At 40.7% G+C, this 12,424-nt stretch overlaps 1 protein-coding gene across 30 annotated transcripts in view; it reads right to left on the reverse strand.

Annotated features, from left to right (window-relative positions):
- Nucleotides 1-4,441, reverse strand: part of adgrl2a (adhesion G protein-coupled receptor L2a) — an 81,399-nt gene extending 76,958 nt beyond the window's left edge. For all 30 annotated transcript variants that reach the window (XR_006021090.1, XM_042056729.1, XM_042056731.1 and 27 more), the window contains exon 1: nt 3,844-4,441. The gene's annotated coding sequence lies outside the window, so the exon portion shown is untranslated. The remainder of the gene's footprint in view (nt 1-3,843) is intronic.
- Between the last annotated feature and the right edge of the window lie 7,983 nt (nt 4,442-12,424).

Genomic DNA, 12,424 nt, shown 5'->3' on the forward strand with positions numbered 1-12,424 from the left:
CCCCCCCCCCCCCCCCAACACACACACAAGGCCAAATGTCATCATATAATTCACCCAATTTGCTCCAGACCCCATCCAAGCGTCAGGCCTGTCTTGTTTAAAAGTGTGGATGTGATGTGCTTGCCTCTAATCCTGTAGCCCTGCGCTACCCCTTGCAGATGTCTGCAGATCCTTTCTCCTGGCCAGACTCCTCTTTCTGTGGACGGCCAAGGCCTAAGCACAAAAACGGCTGTTTGCTCAAAGCTTTGCCTCCCCGACTTTTGCCACTGACCCAGAAATTGAATATTTTCCCAGACTGTCGTATTTAGCAGCATCCTCCTCATAAGACTCCACTCATTTACCACTGTGTGTGCATGTGGGTGGGCAGCCGTGTGTCTGCATTTTTGTATAATAAAAACATAATAATAGTAATGATAATGATGATAATATGGCTATTACTAATAATAATAATGGAAATAATAACACTGGATATGTAATATTAAACAATATAATAATAAGTATGTATTTTGATATTATTATGGTTATTATTTTTATTATTATTATCATCATTGCTGTTGTTGATGATGATCATTATGTGATAGGTATGTCTAATTTAATAGGCCAATTGTGAATATAAATGGTGGAAGAATGTGTTTCCATCAAGTGCTTCATCTTTCTTTTATTCTGAGAAATTCATCACTGAAGCTAATTAGCTCCAATATTGATATGCCATCTGAGCAGGCAAGGGATGCATGATTGCGTCACACGCTGGAAGATGATGATGGAAACTAATATTTCCCCCAAAATTGCAGGGCGGAAACACCCAAGCTTCTACATGTTTAACTGATCATAGCGACCCATACACCCACCCCTCACACACACTCACCCACACACACACACGCATCCACATACACACACCCACACCCACACACACGCACACACACACTCGCACACGCACACTCATTCTCTTTGAAGATGAGCAGATCAGTTAGTTGTACAGTACGATTTTGGATGAATGGAAAAAGCATCAAAAGGCACGATTGGGTATTTACTGTATGTGTGTCTCATAAGTTGATTCCACTGTTGAGTGATGCCACCACCGTCTCACGGTTACTGGGGGTTTTTCTCGTTTTGTGTGATCGTTCGCTAGCTCGTTTCCCCCCCGCAAAGGTCATATTTGTATTTAACCTACTGAACATTTCCCAGAAAAGTACAGAATGCAGTGGACTGCATTCATTATAAAGTGAAGACTGACACTGGCCTCTGCTCTAGAGGGTTTTTCTTTTTTAACTATGGGCTCAATATTAAGTATGAAAGACACACAGAGCCCCGACCAAATTCATAAAAGAGAAATCTGCCCCAGTTTCCAGCGTCACGCAAACAAAAACAAAAATAGTTCGATATTGTTTTAAAGGGAGAACACACTTGGCATGGTGCTAATACAGGCTGACCCCAATGCATTTGCAAGATATTCAAATGCATCGATTGATTCAATTTAAAATGTGCCATACGGCCACCCATTTCTCTGAGCAATACTTCAAAAACAAAATACAAAATCTCTCAATTCTATGAGAACGCTGATTCTCTCTGATTCCTTTTTTTTTAAATCTGAAACTCAAGAACATGTTCGCCTTGCATCTTCAGAGGGAATAGAGGGAAAGGGCTAGCTAAAGGCTGCACGGAAAAAAGGATGATAAATCCTATCATTCCCTGACAAACAACAGCTGCACTTCTTTCAGAATAGTGGCTCTGACACTCTCTCTCTCTGCCCCCCCCTCTCTCTCTCTCTCACACACACACACACACACACACACACACACACACACTCAATTCCTCCTTGTCACAAAAAGTTAGCATCTGAATCAACAAATAAATGTGAGCAAGACTGAACACATCAGCTGGAGGTAGCTTCAACTCAACAAAGGGACAAGGCTCAGACAATATAAATGAAAATCGTCTGTGGTACAACTGATTCGACGTGTTGGCCAACACATGCCATTTCAACATCGTTTCTCATTACTACGGCATATAACAAATATCCCCCATTTTATTTTATTTTTATTTTGTTTAACTGTGAGTGCTGCTTCAGAACTACAAGTACTTTGTGGAAAACAAATAACAAATAAAATAAGGACTTGCTGAAATTAGGAGATTTGGGTCAGTTGTGTGTGAAAAAATGGAGCATACTAAAACATCAAATTAGTTTCCTCCCCCCCCCCCCCCCCCCACAAAGTAAATAGTGTCAGTTGAAAAAAAATCAGGGATGTGTTTTCACAGAGAGATAGAGAGAGAGAGAGAGAGAGAAAGATTACACATACATAACACAAGGGCGCAACTACATGTGCACACGCACACACACAGTGCAAATACACACACAAACACACACACACACATTTGTGAGAGCTTATAAGTCTACCGCCCTCCTTACCCCATCACGCTTCTCTCAGCCTTCTGGCCTCGACTAAACTAATGGGGGACAGGGATGAAGTTCCTCTATTGAGGAAGGATATGATGCCACTTTGAAATGCTAAAAAGGGCCTCAAAACAGTGGGAACTTAGTCTACACTTGCATCAATTCAAAGAACTCTGTCCCCAGTCCTGGGAAATGGTGTCTAGTTATACGAGCTCACATAAATCAGACTGCACCAGTAAATAACTAAAACAACAAAAAATAGCTCTGAGTCTCTCCTTGAATCGTGTCATAACACTGACACTCACAGTTATTCATTAGGAGCATTAGCACACACTGCCACTGTTCAATTTGAAGTTAGTTAGAAGCAATAGGATACACAGATGGTGTTAGAGAATATATGGAAGGGGGGGGGGGGGGAAGCAGATAAAATCCTCACCGATAACACTGTTGTCATCAGCCCAGCGGAGTGCAGGAGGGGGCAGGGGGAAAGCGTGTCCTATTGATCACGAAATCCTCACTATTTCTATGCCTCGCCGAGCAGCCGTCAGGTCGTCAAACATGCCAAGCCACTGGTGATGACCCATTCTACTCATGTGCCTCCTTCCCAGCCGTTAACACATGGTTGACAAGAGGGCCGGGAGTGTTGGTAAATAATGCATGGTCAGTGAAAGGATCTAATTTTACAGCCAAAGTGCCGAGTGTTTCAAGGATTTAAACCCTGCAGCACTCTGCATCCAAGTTACTTGTCATTCGTGTAATGTTTGCAGAAGTTCTTTGTTTCTTTGTTGTGTTGCTGTTGGGTTCACTTATATGTTGAGTCCAATTTTATTTGTTATCAGTGAGCTTATATCAAAGTCAAATATTTATATTAGCTTATTAACGCCGCTCTTGGCTAGCCAAGGCCGTGACTACGTTGTATAGATAGACAATCCAGAATAATACCCATGTTAAACGCAAATTATCACTTTCACAAGCCTTACCGACTACACCGATTTAACAGGAAACCCATTATTTTGTGCTCCGTACCTACCACGACATTCTGAGTTTCGATGCATTCTGACACCGAAAAAAATACGACAGCCGACCAAATCGGTCCACATCTGGTTCTGTTTTCATTAACCATTTTTCAATTAGCCATGCCAACACATGGAACATTTTAATTACGCCAAGTAGCCAACTTAAATTAAATGCCATTACTTTTTTGGGTGTTGTTTAATACAACCTAAACAATCTCGCCACGTTCCTAACTAGACTTAATAAAAAAAAAGTATGCTAGCAAAGCATACACTAGGCCTAAACAGAGGGTTGTCGCATCTTTTCAACTTAGCCTAATAACTTTGTAACCTCCGATTAGGTTATTAGATCCGTTGCGCTATTAGCCCACTGAGTAGCCTACTTGTAGAGGCTGAATCCTACAGGAAAGTAAAACGGAATATTGCTTAGGGACTTACCTTTCAGAGAGATGCTGTGACGGTAACGAAAAGAGTGGCAAAAAATCAGTTGGATAGTGGAAGTGGGGAGAAGATGGCTTGCAGGCATGTGAGAGCGGGTCCTCCTCTGCAGCTCAATACACAGCAGGCGGCATAGAGGGACGCGCTGCAGGTCTGAGGCATGCTCCACTTCCCCGGGACAGACAGCGCTTTACCAGGCAGCGGCTCTCTCTTGGAGTTCGCACATCCCTGGTGTCAGGGAAAACAGTTCCATGACAGGGTGCTATCAGTCAATAGGCATCAGCGCCGCTGATTTACCATTTATTCTTACTCCCTCTCAGCCGTGGAGTCTATCGTTACTCACATCGCACAGTCAGCAGTCGCTGAAAAAGATCAAGGAATACGCGAGGAACTGCAGACCTGTGACTCTGCCTTGGTTGTAAAACTGCGAAAGAGGAGAAACGAGCACTTCCTCTCTGTTAATGTAAGTCCTCTTTGTCCCTAGAATGATAATGTTGTGCCTCGCGACTGCAAAGTTTGAACTCTCATTTGGAGAAGGTCCTGCGCGCGGCATTCACAGAGTGACTAGACACAGAGCTACGAGCTTTCCCGTAAACAGCGCTAGTGCATTGAGTCGAGTGCAGAGCAGACTGGCTTCTGCGACGGGCAGTCTGTGAATGGACTCCTCTCAAATCCCGACATGGATTCTCCTACCTCACTGGCTCGGAATTTCTAGAGACCAAAAAAAAAACTCCCTAATCACATAAACATATTATCATGTCCAGCAAGCCTAAAACTATTTTTTAGTCCCGGCTGTTGGAAAAGAAGATTAGAGCGAAGAGAGTCCAAATGTGTAGTAGATTATTATAAATACAGTATATGCACCATTGCCTATTTTCCACTCCATTTCAACTGCATGCTCTTATGGTAACGTTAGGATGGAGGTTCAGAGTCCTCCACCACTGCCTATGACATATCCTTACTGTAACACTAACAAATATCAAAAACAAGGGGGAGAGTAGTGTCATTGCTGGCTTCAGATGACAACAGGCTGGCAATCACAGCGGAAATGATGGTGGGGGGGGTCACCAAAGTTTTCACCACAAACACATAGCCAAATGCACATAAATAAATAGTAGGTATGGTCACTGTGCTGTATTAAATGTAAGTTGACATTTATGTCAGTGGTAAATATATTTAAAAAATGTTGTATAGTCTACTAAATGTATCAACCATTTTTATGTGGCATCCGCAGTCCCTCTGAGTAACTGGTGGTGATGTTGGTTGTGTCCATAAGTAACAAAGAATTTTTCACCAATCTGAAAACCGGAGACATGAAATGTCTCATCAGACGGGGGAGGCAGGCCCCCTTCACACCTGTCTTTAATAAAAATACAGGTTTGAGGCACTAAGGGGAAGCCTGAATTTGAGTTGTATCGACTAGGTGAAGGTGACTATCTGGGTCCTCCATGCTCCTGTTTCCGCATGCATAATTTTACATAATGTTTTTTTTTTTTTTTTTTTTTTTTTACCAGACAAAAGAGAAAACAGATGTAGCATGACCATCAAAGTCAGATATCCATTTACTGAAAAATAAAAATAATTATATGTAAAAGAGGAAAAATATTTGTAAGACAAAAAGAGTCTTTGCACGTAACCCCAATCATTAGAAACAGAAAATGCATTTTTAAACAAAAAAATGATAGTCCTCTGACCATGAATTCAAAAATTGCTTTAATACATTTTGAAATCTTGATTCCACAGGATAATGATTCAGGACAATCATCAATTAATAATTTTATGTCACACTGGCAGAATGGGAAAATAAAAAAATATGTATATTGTATCATGTTTGGTCATCCTCTTATGACAGAAGGCTGAGGTTAATTAAAAAATGACCTGATTGTGAGTAAGGAATGCCAGTGCTATATTCTGCACAAAGCTAAATCAATGCGATACTTACCCATTAGTGGCCAAACCATGATTCTGCATTGTTGTGATAGGTAAATGTAAACTGTAAACTTTAAACTAGAAAACAACTTTAAATGTTTTCATTTATCACTTAGGTTGATTAAATACTTAAAAGGGGAAGGAGTAAAAAGGTCTCTCGCCACCAAGCATGGGTAACCAACAACATCTGTGAGCAGTTTTCTGGTGGCCGATTTTTTTCTTCTTTCTTTCTTTTAATGCATGAGGTCATATTCTTTTACCCTTGTTCAGGGTGAAGTGAAATCTTCAGCAGGAAGTTTAACTCTAGATCACGGAAATCAAATTATATTCGAAGACACAACTCTCACATTCTATTTTCTAATACCCCTTTTTGTACCTCCTGACAGCATATACAGATTCAACATTTCAACAGTAGTGACCAAAGTCAACTGTTTCAAGCAATGATCAGTAATGAAATGAAATCATTTTTGATATCAGGCAACTGATGAACTGCTTAATAAATACATATACCTTTTATCAGTAGTGTGCTGTGTAATTGTGAACGGTTCACAGGGAAAATGCTCTTCAAACTCAAATAACATTGCGGAGCACTCTCCCTGTGCCTTACAATATCATGTCTCCCCACGCCCTGACAATATAGCATTTGTTTTTTATTTAGTTTACTAATTGTGCAGTCCAACTCAATAGACTAGTCATTACACGGACCCTCAGCACGCACAGGGAGACGGGAAGCAATTAAAAAGAATGTAAACAGCCATATTTTGGTTTCAAATGGGAGTATCAAGGACCCTGTCTAGCATTACTGTCAAATAAAGTCAATGTTAAATGAACAGACCATACAAACAACTGTCATTTCAGCATAGTGTAGATTTATTACATTTTTTTTATCATATTCTACTTAACATTTTTACTTAGCTGTACTATCTTTGGTACAGTAAATATAACAGCATTTGTTTTTCTTGTGCCAATATATTATAGTTACCCATCATAAAGGTGAAATGAACATCAAAAGGGCGAAATGGATGTAAAGGCCTGTGCTTTGAGACGGCTGTGCTAAGTGGAAACAGCTGTGGTCGTGTTTGGATCCCATCAGAAGCGTGATGTATGGTGGGCAGTAATGGGCCTCCGCGGAGGCCAACACTTCTAATTTGGCTCCATCCAAAGTGATGTGGCTCTGGCTAGTGTACAGGAAGACGTTTCTTAAAACAAGGACAGCAACAGAGAGACAGGAAGAAAGAAAGAAAAGAAAAAGAAAACCTTCTAACTACCTCAACATAATAAAGACATTTGGGAGTCCACCTTGCCCACGACGGCATGAAGGTCAGTGTCAGCGCCGGAGTCGGAGTTAGAGTCGGAGTCAGGCCACGCAGACCCCAGTAAAGGTGGTCATCTCTGCCTGCGCTCTTTTGAAATTTTCATTCGCCCCTTAAGAAATATGGCTGCCATTTAGCGACTCATAAAGCATGATGTACGGCAATAAATTTATATCGCTCACCGGGAACCTTGATGCCACCTCCAAAAGGCTAAACAAATAGCATTTCCCAGCCGCTCATAAGCATATGATTTGCATAAAGGAACCTGGCTGGAGGGCTAGCTTATTGAGATGGGCTCTCTCTCTCTCTGCAAGGACTACATTTAAATCCACTGACCATAATGACCTTTCTTGAAATTGTCAAGTCAGTCCAACAAGGCTAAGTCTATGGCTATGCTTACTCAGGCCATTTTATGGTACGTCTCTCTGTCTGACCAAAACCAATGGCACATGATGAAAATAAGGCAAAAATGCAAAACCTGTGACACCACACGTCCCACTAGAGGTCAATAATCTTTTGGAGTAATTGCCTGAGTTTTAATTGGGGGAGTGGGGAAATTCTCAAATAGGCATGCATAATTGTAAATGCTCTATCCTTGACCCAATTGTGTATTCTTATTATTTCTATTAATTTAAAAAGTAGCTTCCATGGGTCCATATAAAAGACCGTAATTATAAATCTTCTAAGCACATATAGCCTATTTCCATGAAACTGAATTGTTCTAAGTATATTCAGTGACTGTTCAGCTATGAAGAAAAGTGGGTAAAATTAATGCATAACGTTTGATGACTGAACTACTTTTAACCTCCAGACATTTATTTTGTCCCAAGAGAAATACAGGTAAGCACAATATTTAAAACATAGTTCTCGTCAAATGCTGAGAGTTTAATTTGGCTTGCTGTGGTAAATTACAGAGGCTGTTACTATGACCCTGATAAGAGGAAGGGTGTGCCTGCTCACCATACACTGATGGCAAAACAGAAATAGCTTATTGACCAAGTTAGGTGGTATTTTACCTAGCATGTTGCTTGTTTACAAATTGAATAATCTATATGCATGTTACTTTTGATTGGTACTTTTGCATATCAATTACAGCAGTTAGTTTGAATTTTGTGTCTGGAGCTACTACAGTCTCATACTGTAAAATTCTTAAGAAAATACAATTTAAGCAGAATTGTATTTACTAAATTACTTTTACTTAATTGCCATTATTTGCTTAACCATTTGTATTTGCATTGACGAATATTGACAACAATGTTGAATAATAGTTATTAGAACATATTATGGACATTATAGATAGAGCTTTGTGCTTTCAACGAGTTAAATTATAAAATAAACCTTTCTTCTTCCATTTGGCCCTACGTATAATTTTCCTAACTTTCCGCTTGTGTTGCTAATGCAATTGAATGTACAATTCTGCTAAAGAGGACAGTCCTATGTTACACAGGCTGATGAGTTTCTGTTCTCTTAGAGGAGCCACAGAGAAGCCACTGTCCATGGCGCAGTTGTCCAAAAGGAATAAAAAAATAAATCCTTTTTTCAATCAAGCACAGTCTAATCCAAGGTCATTTCAGCATTTTGCCAATGTCCATTTTTGGGTGCTTCGTGATTATTGGGAAAAGTCACATTCAGCTTTTGTCCATGGCGACCTTTGTTCGTGGATTAGGTAAATGTGCCAAGATGTCTCCAAAAGGAGTCTTTAGTCTTGACCTTTACAGTGAAGACTCGAGCCCCTCCAACTCCAACTCCTGCTGAAGCTACTTGAGAAGTTTGTCTTAATTGCCATGGCAACATGGCACAGATCTAGTCTATTCTAATATGATTCAGCCCTGACCCATATGTGCACAAACACACAGCCACTTACACAATCAAACACACAATCAAACTCAATGACATAGAGAGAGAGAGAGAGAGAAACACACACACATACACCCCACACATACTATATGGACATATGGATTTCTCATTTTCCAAAAGAGTTGATTAGTTATCATAGTCTTCTCGATGTTGTTGAGATGTCAATAAAGAAGTTGGTTCCCATGATGATTTGGCTACAACCTATGGCTCAGAAAAAAAATAGTGTACTGATTGAATGTCCATCTATACCCTGGGATAAAAAGTTTGAGCAACTCATTCTGAATCTGAGTAGAGCACAGTAACAGCCTCAAACTCAATTCTTAAACACAAACTTCAACCCCCAATCTAACCTCATCAACTTCTCTTTTTTTCAGTTTAAAAGTTCAATGTTCGCGCTGCCTGTTTTTCCACAGTGCTGCCAAGAGATTACTGCCTGTGTCGTTTTGACACTGTTGACATTTATTTTATTATTATGGTGTTCTCTTTCCTCTCTGTCACTCTTAACGTCAGAGGCAGATGCGCGCAAAATGAAAATGAGATGGATTTCACAACGGTCTGAATAATAATAATATATTATTATTTCTAATATAGTTTATATTTTATCTTTGATAAGCTGTATCCACCCCACAGGCAGCCACAGGTAGTGTGTATGTGGCATGACAAAAGTGAACAACAGAATCATTTGACCTAATTACCCGTCTAGTCCTTCAGCATGGCAGCCGGAGACAGGACAGAATGCTAACGGTTGAATTCTTCATGCTTTACTAATAATCATATATATGTCTCATTGCCCTGAGTTTTTGACAATAGTCCAAATTGTGATTGACTTTCTATTTTCCTTGCTACTTTACTAATGTCATCCTGTTCTGTTGTTATTCAGTATTTCTATGTCATACATAATAGAGAGAAAAAATAGTGGCAACAGCGTGAAGACACAACCCTGTGATAGCAACGGCCGTTTCAGTGAGCAATATCCATCAGACAGCGTGTGCTGTGGGGCTCTGTGAGCAGGCCTTCAGAGCCTGAAACTTGCCCAGAATTGACTCATTCTCATGGCCGCTGACAGTAAAGGATGGATTCGAGTCCAGCTCCCTGAAGGACCAACAAAATCAAACTCTCCAATCCACACTGCGTTTCGGGGAGGTTTGCTCTCCTGTGCTCTTCCATCTTACCGGTGTCAGGCAACAGAAGTAAAGCAATAAGGGGTTAAGATGGGGAGTAAATCAAACCAAACAGAGAGAGAGAGTGTAGTGGAAGCTCCCAAGTAGAAAAAGTTTAGCATGCTCAAGGGTGGTGCCCCAAAATATTCTATACCAGACCACTGCAGAGGAAGTTTAAAAGGAAATTATTCACACTTAGCTTGAGGCTGACCTTTGAATACCACCTAACAGACACGAGATATAAAGACAGCAAAGCAGGGACCAGAAAAGAAGACAAATCTATTCATGAACTGGTGCATAAATCATACAGTGCATACTGTACATTCTTCCTGAACAAATAGAAGCCCTGCTGTTCGAGTTTCACATCCGCTATGCTAACGCTATTCACAGCGATTGGATTAGACAGACAGCGTACTGTGCTGAAGAGTCCTACCCCACCAGCCTAATTTTAATGCTAATTCTGCCACTGGTTAGAGTTGCTAAGTTAAATGAATGGATATCATGGAGCACAAGGTTCCCCCGTCACCTTAATTTAAAATGCTACTGTCAAAAATGTCTATTTAATCTCACCAGGGCTCTCGGAATAAAAATTGTTCTTGAAAATGCTCAGTTACACTCTGGTATCATGCAGCTTCTTTGAGCAAACACGGGATCCGTTCAGCCTTTTTAGAGGGGACCTGGGCTTGTTTGCTTTAGGGGCTGCTGTTCTGGCCAGCATTTTCAGCTTTCTGCAGGCAGGCGCAAGAGGCAGAGTGAAATGTTTACTGTAAGGAGGAAAACAAGCTCTAAGATCTCGCAACTGTGATCATATGAACTGTGAAGTTTAAACATACACATTTTTACAATTTATGTAAAACAGCACAGTGTGTCTTTTTGATGTCAGTTTGAAGGCTTCTCCACAATGTCTCTCTCACTGACTGCATTGGCTAGATTGGTGCACTGGCACAAAAAAAAAAAGGAAAATGTGTTGCGTTCCAGCATACACACACACACACACACACACACACACACACACACACTATCTCTCTCTTCCCTTCTTACTCTCTTTCTCTCTCTCACACACACACCATATAGCAGAAGAGAGAGAGAGAGAGAGAGAGAGAGAGAGAGAGAGAGTGTGGGAGCGTGTGTAAAGTTGAGAGATGAAAGTAGCTCACTGCATACAGTATGTGTGAGTTGGAGGCAGGCAGGGGTGTAGGATGGATGTCTTCCCCTGTGGGTACCTCACAGCTCATCTCATTTGGAGAGCACACGCAACACAAACAATATCTGCAACAGAGCTAAATGCAAACCCAAATGCCAGGGAAGGGATTTCCCTCATAAGCTTTTACACATAGGAGTTTTGTCTTTCCTCTGCAGTGGGGCTCCACGAGTAAAACCCAGGACTGAGGCACTTACTAGAGAATTCATGTGTAGGAGGTACCTCAGGGTTCTGGTTAGGAAATGCATGATTTGACCTGAAGGTTTCTGGAAAATGTGTGGACCCCCCCCCCCCCCCACCAAACCCTTTCAGTCAAAGAATGCATAGTTAATTGTACACATAAGGGTTGACTTTGACTTCTCCTGTCTCAATCTAGATACAATGCAATTGACTTCTTAATGAAGTTTACAGTAGATTTACTCATTTAGTAAACAAGCAATGGTAGGGTATATATGTTCAACCAATTACCGAGTCAGAGGTAGCACCTACTCCACAAATTGAGTTATAGTTGACATATGTATGCATAAGTATGCATGACAACTAGGCTATCTAATCCTCCCCCCAACCACCAACCCTCCACCCCCATCTTGAAAGCTGTCTACAGAAATAGAAGCAAATATAGCTGCACAGATTCTCACAGGAAACATTCTCCAAACATGCACATGTTGTTACATACAGTACACATTCATCTAGGTGACAGCATGAAACATTGTTTTGATTAGAAAAGTTGGTATGAGTGATCAAGGTTCCTGTGTGAAAGTTCACATGTCAATTACACCCTGTAAAACAATTACCGGTATAGGCTGTCAGTTACATAGGAGTGAAATAAGGATTGTGTGGCCTTAGTAATCACAGAAGATTAAGAAATATTATCTGTGTTTAGTGTGGCCGGTACGATGCCACTGACCAGCGCTTACTGTAGGGTCAGGTTACGAAGCTTGTCTGCTGTGATACTTGTACACCTTTGTTCACCTCCTCTATAATTATACTTACATGGACACTCACGCAAACCAGCACCATTTCACTAGTTCAGAGGTTATGAAGAGTTTTTTCTTTGTATGTCTTTTTTCTTTTTCAAAAGGGTGGAATAGAAGAGATTGATGACTATCTTAACTCACTTA

Source organism: Alosa sapidissima, chromosome 12, assembly GCF_018492685.1.
Source record: "Alosa sapidissima isolate fAloSap1 chromosome 12, fAloSap1.pri, whole genome shotgun sequence".
Lineage (NCBI taxonomy): Eukaryota > Metazoa > Chordata > Actinopteri > Clupeiformes > Clupeidae > Alosa > Alosa sapidissima.